The 15082-nt window shown below is 42.1% G+C and overlaps 1 non-coding gene across 1 annotated transcript; it reads left to right on the top strand.

Moving 5' to 3' along the window:
• The first annotated feature begins 1405 nt into the window (after nucleotides 1-1405).
• LOC115847195 (U6 spliceosomal RNA) lies at nucleotides 1406-1512 on the top strand. Its single transcript, XR_004037225.1, has one exon. It is a non-coding gene; the product is annotated as a U6 spliceosomal RNA (small nuclear RNA).
• Nucleotides 1513-15082: the final 13570 nt, after the last annotated feature.

The raw sequence follows: 15082 nt of genomic DNA, 5'->3' as shown, positions 1-15082 counted from the left end.
AAAATTAAAACAACTGCATTACCAACAAGGACCTACTGTATAGCACAGGGAACTATACTCAATATCTTGTAATAACCTATAATGCAACAGAATATAAAAAAGAGTATATTAATATATACCTATATATAACTGAATCACTTTGCTGTACACCTGAAACTAACACAACATTGTAAATCAACTATATTTCTATAAGATTTTTTAAAATATTTATTTATTTATTTGGCTGCGTCAGGTCTTAGTTGCGGCACGCAGGATCTTAATTGTGGCATGCGGGATTTTTAGTTGTGGCATGCAGGCTCTTTAGTTGCAGCATGTGGGATCCAGTTCCCTGACCAGGGATCGAACCCGGGCCGCTGCACTGGGAGCATGGAGTCTTACCACTGGACCACCAGGAAAGTCCCTCTATAAGAATTTTTTTAAAAAAGAAGACAATTGGGCTTCCCTGGTGGCGCAGTTGTTGAGAGTCCGCCTGCCGATGCAGGGGACGCAAGTTCGTGCCCTGGTCCGGGAAGATCCCACATGCGGCGGAGCGGCTGGGCCCGTGAGCCATGACCGCTGAGCATGCGCGTCCGGAGCCTGTGCTCCGCAACGGGAGAGGCCACAGCAGTGAGAGGCCCGCGTACCGCAAAAAAAAAAAAAAAAAAAAGAAGAAGAAGACAACTGCATTGACAATTGTATCCAAAAGAATAAAATACTTAGGAATAAATTTAACAAAAGAAACTCAAGATTTGTGCTCTGAAAACTTAAAACATTGCTGAGAGAAATTAAAGAAGGTCTAAATAAATGGAGAAACAATTCATGTTCATGGGAAACACTCAATATTGTTAAGGTGGCAATTTTCCCAAAATTGATCTATAGATTCAATGAACTCTCTAAGAAAATCCTAGGAGGTTTTGTTGTAGAAATTGACAAGCTAAACCTAAAATTTATAGGGAAGTGCAAAGGACCTGGAATAGCCAAAACAATTTTGAAAAAGAGCAAAGCTGAAGGACTTTTACTACCCAATTTCAAAACTTACTATAAACCTACAATAATCAAGACAGTGTGGTATTTGCATAAAGATAGGCATATAGATCAATGTAATAGAATTGAAAGTCTAGAAATAACCCCTAAATTTATGGTCAATTGATTTTGACAAAGGTACTAAGATAATTCAATGGGGAAAAGACTGTTATCTCACACCACACATAAAAATTAATTCAAAATGGATCATAAACCTATATGTAAAACTATAAAATGTTTAGAAGAAAGCATAGGAGAAAATCTTTGCAACTTTGAGATTAGGCAAAGAGTTTTTCAAAAAGACACCAAAAAACCCATAAAAGAAAAAAGTTGGTAAACTAGACATCATTAAAATTTTAAATGTTTACACTTCAAAAGATATACCTAAGAAAATGCAAAGACAGTGCTTGCTTCAGCAGCCCATATACTAAAATTGGAACAATATAGAGAAGATTAGCATGTCCCCTGCACAAAGATGGCACACAAATTTATGAAGCATTCCATATTTTTAAAACATAAAAAGTAATACCCATTAAAATGAAAAAAATGTTTTAAATTACAGAAATATGTAGCATGAAGAGTAAAGTTTACTACCTAAAATTTCTATCACCCCAGAATAAACACTGTTGAAGACTTTATATATATTCTTCCAGTATTTTTTTCAATGAATATTGTAAAATAAAATCGTATTTTTCTCAAAAAAGAAGACAAACCATAGACTGAAAGAAAATATTTTCAAGTCACATATCTGATAAAGGACTTATATCTGGAAAATACAAAGAACTCTTCAAACTCAGTAAGAAGACAAACAACCCAATTTAAAAATTGGCAAAAATTTGAGTAGACATTTCACCAAAGAAGATATAGGAATGGCTAATAACCACATGAGAAATAGATGCTCGGTTTCATTAGTCTTTAAGGAAATGCAAATTAAAACCACAATAAGGGCTTCCCTGGTGACGCAGTGGTTGGGAGTCCGCCTGCCGATGCAGGGGACACGGGCTCGTGCCCCGGTCCGGGAAGATCCCACATGCCGCGGAGCGGCTGGGCCCGTGAGCCATGGCGGCTGAGCCTGCGCGTCCGGAGCCTGTGCTCCGCAACGGGAGAGGCCGCGGTGGTGAGACGCCCGCGTACTGCAAAAAAAAAAAAAACAAAAAACAATAAGATGCCACTACACACCATTTAGAATGGCTAGTGCCAAAAAGAAAAATAATACCAAGTGTTGACAAGGATGTGGAGAAACTAGAACCCTCATACATTGTTGATGGGAATTTAAAATGGTACAGTCATTTGGAAAGGTGTTTGACAGGTTTCTTGAAAATTTATTCATAAACTAACTATACAGCCCAGCAATTTTGCTCCTAGGAATCTACTCAAGAGAATAAAAGCATGTCCACACAAAGACTTGTATGTGAATATTTATAGCAGCATTATTCATAATAACCAAAATCTAGAAACTATCCATATGTCCATTACTGGTGAATGGATAAATAAAATGTAGTATATCCAAACAATGGATTACTATCAGCAATAAAAAGGAACAAAATACTGATACATTCTACCACATGGATGAACCTCAAAAACATTACACCGAGCGAAAGGAGCCAGATAGAAAGGCCTACATGTTGTATGAGTCCATTTATGTGAAAAGTCCAGAAAAGGTAAATCCACAGGGACAGAAAGGTCAGTGGTTGCCTGGGGCTGGGGAGGTCGGGAGTGGGGAGTGACTAAAAGTGGGCTTGAGGGAAATTTTGGAAGTGATGAAAAAATTCTGAAACTGGATTGTGATGTTGGTTGTATGATTCTATCAATTTATTAAAAATCGTTGAATTAGGCTTCCCTGGTGACGCAGTGGTTAAGAATCCTCCTGCCATCGCAGGGGACACAGGATCGATCCCTGGTCCAGGAAGATCCCACATGCCGCGCAGCAACTAAGCCCGTGAGCCACAACCACTGAGCCTGCGTGCCACAACTACTGAAGCCCACGCACCTAGAGCCAGTGCTCCGCAACAAGAGAAGCCACCACAATGAGAAGCCTGTGCACCGCAAGGAAGAGTAGCCCCCACTCACCACAACTAGAGAAAGCCTGTGCACAGCAACAAAGACCCAATGCAGCCAAAAATAATTTTTTAAAAAAATCATTGAATTGTACACTTACAATGCATGAATTTTATGATATGTACATTATACCTTGATGAAGCTATAAAACATGTGCCCAGACTCAGGAGAGATGAACAGGCTTTATCTTGCCCCAGCAGTCACAGCAACAACCAACCACAGTGTGTGCCTGGAAGATAAGCCAGATGAGGAACCAGGGCTAAGGAGATGCTGCTGCCACCACTGTTCTCTTGACCAAAGACTACTGACTTCCTCAAGGACCTGCTATTAGAATTGTGAGAAGCTTTTCCAGCGTTCTTTGCCACAAAAGATTTCATTTTCTTGGCTTGCAATCAGACTTCTCCAGTCTTCCACAAATAGACCGTAATTTCTGTGCTATCTCCCTGTTTCTCCCCAAATCATACTAATAACTAGTGAGGTGCAGCTGCAGCAATTTCTTAACCAAGAAGGGATCACAGGTGCTATTGGGCCTTAATACCATCAAACAGACCTTTTGTTTGCCTCTGGAAAGAAATTCCCATTTCCCTCAAAAGATCTTCCAAAGTTTTACCACTAACCCCAAGCTTATTTCCTTTTTTCTTCCAGCAGATGTCCCATCCTACATGATCTGGAAAAATGGAATTCTCCTTACCTTTCTTCTCTCCTTCCTGCTCAGTCATTGCCATCTTAACCCCCATTCTTGCTTCCTTCTCTGGGTCTCTGGAGCCCCAGAGGATGATGTGGCTATATTCTGAGATTATGTCTTTTCTCCTTTTTAAAAATTTTTTAAAAAAATTATTTTAAACTTTTATTTTATTTTAAAAACATTTTTAAATTTATTTATTTTTGGCTGCATTGGGTCTTCGTTGCTGCATGCGGGCTCTCTCTAGTTGTGGTGAGCGGGGGCTACTCTTCGTTGCGGTGCGCAGGCTTCTCATTGAGGTAGCTTCTCTTGTTGCGGAGCACGGGCTCTAGGCGCAGGCTCAGTACTTGTGGTGCACGGGCTTAGTTGCTCTGCGGTATGTGGGATCTTCCCAGACCAGGGCTCGAACCCATGTCCCCTGCATTGGCAGGCGGATTCTTAACCACTGTGCCACCAGGGAAGCCCCAGGAATTAATCTTTTTAAAAAATATACATACTTTGTTTCTTAGAGCAGTTGTAGGTTCACAGCAAAATTGAGCAGAAAGTTCCCATGTACCTCCTGCCCCCCCCAGCCTCCCCAACTATCAACATCCCCCACCAGAGTGGTGCGTTTGTTACAATTGATGAAGCTACATTGACATGCCATTATCACCCAAAGTCCATAGTTTACATTTGGGTTCACTCTTTTTTTAAAAAAAATTTATTGGCGTATAGTTGATTTACAGTGTTGTGTTAGTTTCAGGTGTACAGCAAAGTGAATCAGTTATACATATACATATATCCCCTCTTTTTTACATTCTTTTCCCATATAGGTTATTCCAGAATATTGAGTAGAGTTCCCTCAGCTATACTGTAGGTCCTTATTAGCTATCTATTTTATATATAGTAGTGTGTATCTGGTAATCCCAATCTCCTAATTAGGGTTCATTCTTGGTGTTACACATTCTATGGGTTTGGACAAATTTTTAATGACTTGTATCCACCATCACAGTATCATACAGAGTATCTTCACTGCCCTAAAAATCCTCTGTGTTCTTACCTATTCATCCCTCCCTCTGTCCTAACCCCTAGCAACCACTGACCTTACTGTCTCCATAGTTTGCCTTTTCCAGAATGTCTTATAGTTGGAATCAAACAGTATGGAGGCTTCTCAGATTGGATTCTTTCACTTAGTAATGTGTGTTTAAGTTCCTCCGTGTCTTTTCATGGCTTGATAACTCTTTTCCTTTGACCACTGAATAATGTTCCATTGTCTGGATGTATCACAGTTTACTTATTCACCCACTGAAGGACATTTTGGTTGCTTCCAAGTTTTGACAATTATGAATAAAGCTGCTGTAAACATCCACGTGCAGGTTTTTGTGTGGACATAAGTTTTCAGCTCCTTTGGGTAAATACCAAGGAGCGCAATTGCTGGACTGTATGGTAAAAGTATGTTTACTTTTTTAAGAAACTGCCCAACTGTCTTCCAAAGTGGCTGTACCATTTTGCATTTCCACTAGCAATGAATGAGAGTTCCTGTTGCTCCACATCCTCACCAGTGTTTGGTGTTGTCAGTGTTCTGGATTTTGGCCGTTCTAATAGGTCTGTAGTGGTATCTTATTGTCGTTTTAATTTGCATTTCCCTGATGATATATGGTGTGGAGTATCTTTTCATATGCTTATTTGCCATCTGTATATTTTCTTGGGTGAGGTGTCTGTTCAGGTCTTTGGCCCATTTTTAAAAAAAATAAATGTATTTATTTATTTTTGGCTGCCTTGGGTCTTTTTTTTTTTTTTTTTTTTTTTTTTTTGGCGGTACACGGGCCTCTCACTGTTGTGGCCTCTCCCGTTGCGGAGCACAGGCTCCGGATGCGCAGGCTCAGCGGCCATGGCTCACGGGCCCAGCCGCTCCGCAGCATGTGGGATCTTCCCGGACCGGGGCACAAACCCGCGTCCCCTGCATCAGCAGGCGGACTCCCAACCACTGCGCCACCAGGGAAGCCCTGCCTTGGGTCTTCGTTGCTGTGTGCAGGCTTTCCCTAGTTGCAGCGAGCAGGGGCTACTCTTCGTTGCAGTGTGCGGGCTTCTCATTGTGGTGGCTTCTCTTGTTTGTTGCAGAGCATGGGCTCTAGGCTTTCAGACTTCAGTAGTTGTGGCTCGCGGGCTCTAGAGCGCAGGCTCAGTAGTTGTGGCACACGGGCTTGGTTGCTCCACAGCATCTGGGATCTTCTCAGACCAGGGATCGAACCCATGTCCCCTGCATTGGCAGGCGGATTCTTAGCCACTGTGCCACCAGGGAAGTCCCTGGCCCATTTTTTGATCAGGTTGTTTGTTTCCTTTTTTTTTAAATGCTTATTATTTTTAAATTGAGATATAATTAACATATACCTCTGTATTAGTTTTAGGTGTGCAATATAATGATTTGATATATGTGTATATTGTGAAATGATTACCACATTATCATGTTTTTTTTTTGTCTGCTGCACTCTCACCTCTTTGCCTCAGATCCGAGGGGTAGAGATGGCTTCTCCTATTCCAGGCAACCCTTTCCCTGGGCTCTGACCCCCATTGCCTCCCACCTCCTCAACGATCTTTCTCTCAGCTATCCTCTCTCTTGTGTTCCTACTAGACTTTTACCTTCTGCAAATAAAATGGCTCCCATGAAACCTGAAGCACTGTATATATTTTTAAGGTTAATTTATTTAATTTTATTTATTTATTTATTTTTTGGCCACGCCGCATGGCTTGCAGGATCTTAGTTCCCTGACCAGGGATTGAACCCAGACCCTTGGCAGTGAAAGCATGGAGTCCTAACCACTGGACTGCCAGGGAATTCCCTTTTTACATTAAAAAAATTTTTTACTGGAGTATAGTTAACTTACAATGTTGTGTTAGTTTCTGCTGTACAACACCTTCTTACATTTATTATTTATATTTTTTATATTTAATATGTATGCCTTTCACATTTCTTGCCTATAATTGTCACCAGCCTATATACACTAACCTGAGCATTTTAGAACTATTGACAGTAGGTACATAATATCTATAAATCCTAAGAATTTTATAACAACAGATGAAAAGGGGATTTTCTCCCTTTCTCTTGTAATTTGGTGCTCGAGTTGCAGTGTTGAAGCAATGTGCTCAAATTGCTTTTATTTTCCTTAATTAAAGGCACAATATTATCTATTCTTATCTGCAAAGAAAAAAAAGATACATTACAGAAGGAAAAGTAAAACAAAAAAGCGATAGTCCTTTTCCTTTCAGGATGACAAAAAGAACACACAGAATAAATTCCAGGGACTTCCCTGGAGTTCCAGTAGTTAAGACTTCACACTTCCAATGCAGGGGGTGCAGGCTCAATCCCTGGTCGGGGAACTAAGATCCCACATGCCGAGGGGCAACTAAGCCCATGCCGTAACTACTGAGCCCGTGCACTGCAACTAAGACCCGACCCAGCCAAATAAATAAATAAATAAATATTTTAAAAAAAAGAATAAATTCCACTCCCTCCGGCTCATCCAGCTGCCCTCAGGCTGGCCAGTGAATGATGAGAGGAGAGCTATTTGGCTTTGGGCTGAAGTTAGCGTGTGCTTCAACCAGAGGCAAAGCTCTGATGCTTGCAGGAGTGAAATCACAAACTATTAGACCAGGAAACTCTGAATCACAGTCTGATAGACAGATTGCTCTAAACATTTTTAAGGAAGTAATAAATTCTCTATCACACACATATAGTATACCTTTCTCTATCTTTCGGCCTGCTCTAACCCAGGCACTGTGGAGGGAACACAGGAATATGAGGCACGCACTATTCTTGTCCTCGGACTGCCATCAGCCTCAGAGCACAGCTCAGCCCAGGCCCGTGCTGCCCCAAAATGGAACCAGCAGAGCCGGCGTGGCTGAGCAAGGACTGGGTGAAGTCCAGAGGGAAGGCAACGCATGACCGTGACCAAGGAGGGCAGGTTCTATGGAAGACTCGGGCTTGAGAAGGTGAGAGCAGGGAGAAGGGGACAAGTGTCATGCAAAATGCCCCGGAATTACTGACAAATAATACATCACTTGTAATAATACCTACTTGTAGATAATACATCACTCACAGGTAAGAGTGCATTTAGCCTATCCATCCGCATCTGACTATGAAGGTATCAGGCTTGATTCCCCAGTTCATAATTTATATTCATGTGATTGTTCTCATATTTGGATTGAGAAACTAGTTTGGATGAACCAAACTTTATTTGCCTCCTCACCAATGACATCAGTTGATCTTCCTGCCTCAGTTGCCCTCCATCCACCACACCCTCTCCTCTAGCTCAGAGGACACTGCATTACCAATCATTGTTTTCTGGATTGTCTCTTCAACTAGCAAAGAAACCACAAGGGCGGGACTCATTCATTTTTGTCCCCCACCCCAGAGGGCTCAGCGCTGGGCTTACTGTGGGTTATGGGAGACTATGAGGTTTTGTGGAAACCTGGGGAGTGCACCGTTCATGCATTCATTTATTTACTCATCCCCCAGCTATTTCTTGAACATCTCCTACACGCTTGAAACTGTAAAGTCAAGCCACAAGTCTCTTGGCCACTTACGGATTACAGAGGAGGGATGATGGGGTAAGTCCAGGGGCCACGGGAGCCCACAGGAGAGGCACAGAACCTGAGCTAGGGGTGTCAGGGAAGGAGTCCTGTGGAAAGAGGTGCCTCAGCTAAAATCCGAAAGATGAATAGGAGTTTGATAGATGAGTGAGGTGAGGGGATAGGGGAACAGGGGACTGAATTTTAGAAGACACCACTCAGCTTTATTTGTGCTGGTTGTGTGGCCTTGAACAAACAGGTCACCTAAATTCTCTGAATTTCAGTTTCCTCCTTAGTAAAATGCAGACAAAAGTAGCTACCTTGTGGACTGGTTGTGACGGTTAAAGGAGAGAATGTATGTAAAGCCTCTGGCAGAACACCTTGAACAGTAGATATTCAAGAGACCTCTCAGGGAATAGAGATGCCTGAGTAATTCATCAGGTCAATCCCCTGTATTAAAGCAGGGACAGAGCTTTTGTCTGGGGGCAAGGATTCAGTTTGAGATCCAATTCACTTTGGCTCTGAAAACTCGAGTCAACTAAGGGTGAACCAAGAAGACGTCAAGAGTTCAGCTATCAATGACAACAGACCAAACCAGTAGGTGGTTACTACAGTTGCAGGCCATCAGACGCCAAATAATTTTGTTTTGCAAATTATGTATTAGGCCAAAAAGGAAATTGATCCTGAAAGTTCCAATTCATGGCTGCAGGGGCACACTCAAGAAATTTCTACCCTGAGGCCGGGGAAAGGGCAGCTGATGGTGCTCTGGTTGGCTTAGTTGTCACCTCCCATCATTGGCAGCAGCTTCATGTTCTACTAAAAGGGCAGATTTGGTGTTTAGGGTCCTAAATTTCCCTGTGTGGAAGTGAGAAGATCAGATTTACTCAAGCAGGGAAATGTTCAGTTCTGTGTCCAAAATAGAACCAAGTTATTGAGACTGAGAAATCCCTCATTTTTGCTGAGTTAGCCGAGTTTGGGAAACATAGTTAACTGGATTTTAAAAGACACAATGCTGTAATGATGTCTTTAGAATGAGATAGTGGTTGCTAGGGGCTGGGGGGGAGGGGGCATTGGGAAAAATGGGGAGATGTTGATCAAAGGGTACAAACATCCAGTTATGAGATGAATAAGTTCTAGAGATCTAATGTACAGTGTGGTGACTATAGTAACAATACTGTATTGTACACTTGAAATTTGCTAAGAGAGTAGATTTTAAGTGTTCTCACCACATACACACACACACACACATACACACAAACAGTAACTCTGTGAGGTGATGAGTGTGTTAACTAACTTGATTGTGGTATAAAAACAGACACATAGATCGATGGAACAGAATAGAGAGCCCAGAAATAAACCCATGCATATATGGTCAATTAATTCATGACAAAGGAGCCAAGAATATATAATGGGGTAAGGACAGTCTTTTCAATACATTGTGTTGGGAAAACTGGACTGCCACATGTAAAAGATGGAACTAGACCAATATCTAACACCACACACAAAAATTAACTCAAATGGATTGAAGACTTGAATGTAAGACCTGAAACCATAAAACTCCTAGAAGAAAACAAAGATAGTAAGTCCTTGATATCAGTCTTGGAGATGATTTTTTGGATCTGACTCCAAAAGCAAAAATAAACAAGTGGGACTACATCAAACTAAAAAGCTTCTGCACTATAAAGAAAACCATCAACAAATGAAAAATCAACCTATGGAATGGGAGAAAATATTTGCAAATTATATATCCAATAAAGGGTTAATATCCAAATATATAAAGAATTCATACAACTCCATAGCAAAATTCCAAACAATCCAATTAAAAAATGGGCAGAGGATCTGAATAGACATTTTTCTTTTTTTAAAAAAAAATTGATTTTATTTTTATTTATTTTTGGCTGCATTGGTTGTTTGTTGCTGTGCACAGGCTTTCTCTAGTTGTGGTGAGCGGGGGCTACTCCTCGTTGTAGTGCATGGGCTTCTCATTGCGGTGGCTTCTCTTGTTGCGGAGCATGGGCTCCAGGCATGCAGGCCTCAGTAGTTGTGGCACGTGGGCCCAGTAGTTGTGGCTCGCAGGCTCCAGAGAGCAGACTCAGTTGTGGTGCACAGGCTTAGCTGCTCCGCGGCATGTGGGATCTTCCTGGAACAGGGTTCAAACCCGTGTCCCCTGCATTGGCTGGCGGATTCTCAACCACTGAGCCACCAGGGAAGTCCAACAGACATTTTTCTAAAGAAGGCATACAGATGGCCAACAGGCACATGAAAAGATGCTCAACATCACTAATCATCAGGGAAATGCAAATCAAAACCACAATGAGATACCACCTCACTCACATCTGTCAGAATGGCCATCATCAAAAAGATAAGAAAGAGGGACTTCCCTGGCGGTCCAGTGGTTAAGACTCTGTGCTTCCACTGCAGGGGGCAGGGATTTGATCCCTGGTCGGGGAACTAAGATCCTGCATGCTGCATGGCCAGCCAAAAATAAATAAAGAAAAAATTAAAGAAAAAAAAAACGAGAAGAAAGAACACGTGTTGGTGAGGATGTGGAGAAAAGGGAACCCTTGTGCACTGTTGGTGGGAATGTAAATTGGTGCAGCCACTATGGAAAATAGTATAGAGGTTTCTCAAAAATTAAAAATAGAACTACCATGTGATCCAGCAGTTCCACTTTTGGGTATTTATCCAAAAAAATCGAAAACACTGATTTGAAAAGATATATGCACCTCTATGTTCACTGCAGCATTGTTTGCAATAGCCAAGACATGGAAACAATCTAGGTGTCCATCTATGGATGAAGGGATAAAGAAGTTGTGGTATATATACACAATGGAATATTACTCAGCCATAAAAATGAATGAAATTTTGCCATTTGCAGCAACATGGATGGACCTTAAGGGTATTATGCTAAGTGAAAAAAGTCAGACAGAGAAAGACAAATATTATGTGATTTCCCTTACATGTGGAATCTGGAAAACAAAACGAACAACCAAATCAAACTAAACTAAACTCACAGATACAGAGAACAGATTGGTGGTTGCCAGAGGGACTGGGGGTTGGGAAGGTGGATGAAGGAGGTCAAGAGGTATAAACTTCCAGTTATAAAATAAATAAGTCATGGGGATGTAATGTACAGAATGGTGACTAAAATCAATAATATTGTATTGCATATTTGAAAGTTGCTAGAAGTAAAATCTTAAATCTTAAAAGTTCTCATCACAAGAAAAAACATTTTGTAATTTTATGTGGTGACAGATGGTAACTAGACTTATTGTGGTTATCATTTTGCAATGTATACAAATAACCAATCATTATGTTGTACACCTGAAAATAATATCATGTTATATGTCAATTATACCTCAATAAAAATGTTTGTTGAGTAAATGAATTTTGATTAGGCAGATCTAATACATTCTATAAATTTTACAGGTGTTCCTCTCCTGCCTAAGATCGAATCCCAAACTCTTGTGTGAAAACCTCACTGAATTATTTTAAAAGAATAACTGGCTCTCTAGGGTGGGGTGTTGCCTACCAAATTACTTTGATCAGTCCACATAATTAGGCTTTTCACCTCGAGGCCCCTGACCAATCTATGGTTTTAACAGTCCTCACAAGCACGCATGCACTTGTCTGTGTGAGTGTTCATATAAAGTATATACACATGTGTTTGTCTGAAGAAGGGCCATATAAAGGTCACATAGCTTGTCAGAAGCCTTTTCAGCTCATTAGCTGAGTTTCTGGAGATTTCTCAGCCTTGTGGTTTAGCTTTCCCTCTGCCAAGTGGGGATGTGTTTCAGTTTCCTATTTCAATGAAGGTTTAGAAGGATTGCTGTGATACCACTTTCCTGAATGAAAAATGTCACTTGACCACAGGGAATAACCTTGAGGAAACTAAAGGCTGGAAGTTGAGAGCTAATATCTCAAGGCAGTATTGTTAGCATGTAAGCCTTTATGTTGATCAAAAACAAACCTATTCAAAGCTTAATCAAAATATGAGATAGAGGGGACTTCCCTGGTGGCACAGTGGTTAAGACTCCACCTGCCAATGCAGAGGACATGGGTTCGATCCCTGGTCTGGGAAGATTCCACATGCCGCAGAGCAACTAAGCCCACGCGCCACAACTACTGAGCCTGTGCCCTAGAGCCCCTGATCTGCAACAAGAGAAGCCACCGCAATGAGAAGCCCGCGCACCGCAACGAAGAGTAGTCCCCGCTCAAGGAAGCCCGCGCATATCAACAAAGACCCAACGCAGCCAAAAAATTTAAAAATAAATAAAATAAAATAAAAAGTGACATAAATATAGATATAAACCTTGCAGTGACACTTCTTTGGTTGAAGGCTCATAATTGCTTAAAAAAAAAAAACCTTTTTCTTTTTTGAATTTCCAGTAGTTATTACCACAATTTCAAAGACAGCAAAGGCTACGAACTCTGAATCTGGGGAAAGAGAATTGAAGTGGACAAGTGTTGAGTGTCATAATGGGGCTCCCAGACATGGGGCTGGAGTGTCTTCTCTACCTCCGTGTGGGAGTTCCCTGGCTTATGGACAAGAATTTGTCCTTCGCGAAAAAAAAATAAAATAAAAAAAAATTTAAAAAAAAAGAAAGAAAGAAAAAAAGGGCTTCTCTGGTGGCGCAGTGGTTGAGAGTCCGCCTGCCAATGCAGGGGACACGGGTTCGTGCCCCGGTCTGGGAAGATCCCACATGCCGCGGAGCGGCTGGGCACGTGAGCCATGGCCGCTGAGCCTGCGCGTCCGGAGCCTGTGCTCCGCAACGGGAGAAGCCACAACAGTGAGAGGCCCAAGTAACGCAAAAAAAAAAAAAAAAAAAAAGAAAGAAAGAATTTGTCCTTCGCGCAGACGTAGAGAATGGACCTGAGGACACAGGGCGTGAAGGGGAAGCTGGGACGAAGTGAGAGTAGCATTGACATATATACACTGCCAAATGTAAAATGGGTGGCTAGTGGGAAGCAGCCGTACAGCACAGAGAGATCAGCTCGGTGCTTTGTGACCACTTAGAGGGGTGGGATAGGGAGGATGGGAGCGAGGCTTAAGAGGGAGTGGATATGGGGATATATGCATACATACAGCTGATTCACTTTGTTGTACAGCAGAAATTAACACAACATTGTAAAGCAATTATACTCCAATAAAGATATTTTTTAAAAAAAGAGGGCTTCCCTGGTGGCACAGTGGTTGAGAGTCCTCCTGCTGTTGCAGGGGACACGGGTTCGTGCCCCAGTCCGGGCGGATCCCACATGCGGTGGAGCGGCTGGGCCCGTGAGCCATGGCGGCTGAGCCTGCGCGTCCGGAGCCTGTGCTCCGCAACGGGAGAGGCCACAACAGTGAGAGGCCCATGTACCACAAAAAAAAAAAAAAAAAAGAAAGAAAGAAAAGAAAAGAATTGGCCCTTTGGCTGCCCAAAAAACGTTTTCCCTTTAGGAATATGTTCAGGTTCACTCAGCGCTAGGCAGGGAGAGAAGAATGCTGTGTCAGCTTAGTTACTGCTGCAAAGCAAAGGACTGCAAAACTTAGTGACTTTGAATTACAACAGTGTATTTGCTCACAATCCTGTAGGTAGGCAATTTGAGCTGGGATCAGCTGGTGGTTCCACTCTTGGATATCTCTCTGCTCAATCATGTGGCTACAGTCAATGGAAGGATCGTCTGGGCTGGAAGTTCCAATGGCCTTGCTCACATGTCTGGCAGTTGGTGCCGCTGTCAGCAGGGGTGCTTTGGTTCTCTTTCACGCTCCCTCTCATCCTCCCGACCAGCTTCCTTGCATGGAGGGCTCAGGGCAGCACTGTACTAGGGCCCAGGCAGAAGCTGCAAGGTCTCTTGAGGCCTAGGCTCTAGATTTCACATAATGGGAGTTCTGTTGCATTCTGTTGGCCAAAGCAAGTCACAAAGCCAGCCCAGGTTCAAGGGGTGAGGAAATAGACTCCACCTCTGGATGGGGAGCTGCAAAGTCACATTGCCAGGGGACTCAGCTACAGACAGGGGAGGAATGTTTGCGGCCATCTGTATTAATCTGCTCGGGCTATCCTAATGGAGTACCATAGACTATTGGGCTTAAACAACAGAAATGTATTTTTTCAGTTGAGGTTGGAAGTCCAAGATTAAGATGTTGCCAGGTTTGGTTCCTGAGGCCTCTCTCCTTGGTTGAAAGTTGGCTGCCTCCTCATTGTGTCCTCATGTGGACTTTTCTCTGTGCGCATGCATCTCTGGTGTCTCTTCCTCTTCTTATAAAAACACCAGTTATATTGGATTAGGGTCCATCCTTATGACCTCATTTAACCTTAATTACCTCTTTAAAGGCCCCATCTCCAAATACAGTCACACTAGGGGTTAGGACTTCAATATATGAATTTTGGAGGGACACAATTGGGTCCATAACATCATCTTTGCAAACAATCTACGCAATGCATTTAGTTATAAACACATTACAAGATATTTTACTCCATTTACTTGTTTTGATTTGAGTACAAGGTTTATTTCTTTTGGGAGAATAAATCTTTGGGATGAGACTCAGAAGCTGTCTAGCCACTAACTGGACTGTAGCCTGGCATCTACTGTTACCCTTTGTGAAATCCAAACCATTAGGACCTTCAGGGATATCACAAGCAGGTATTCAGAGATTTGGGGAGGGAGGAGCGATCCTGTTTGGTAACTGGCCTCACTCATTGCCGAATACCCGGCACTGCTATAATTTTTTTATGATCAAAATTTTACATAAGGAGTTCATCTGTCTTTGATAAGACTGTTACTAATTATCAGGGAAAAAAAGCTTGGAAA

The sequence above is a fragment of the Globicephala melas genome, chromosome X (assembly GCF_963455315.2).
Source record: "Globicephala melas chromosome X, mGloMel1.2, whole genome shotgun sequence".
Classification (NCBI taxonomy): Eukaryota; Metazoa; Chordata; class Mammalia; order Artiodactyla; family Delphinidae; genus Globicephala; species Globicephala melas.
This window is presented reverse-complemented; position numbering and strand designations above follow the sequence as displayed.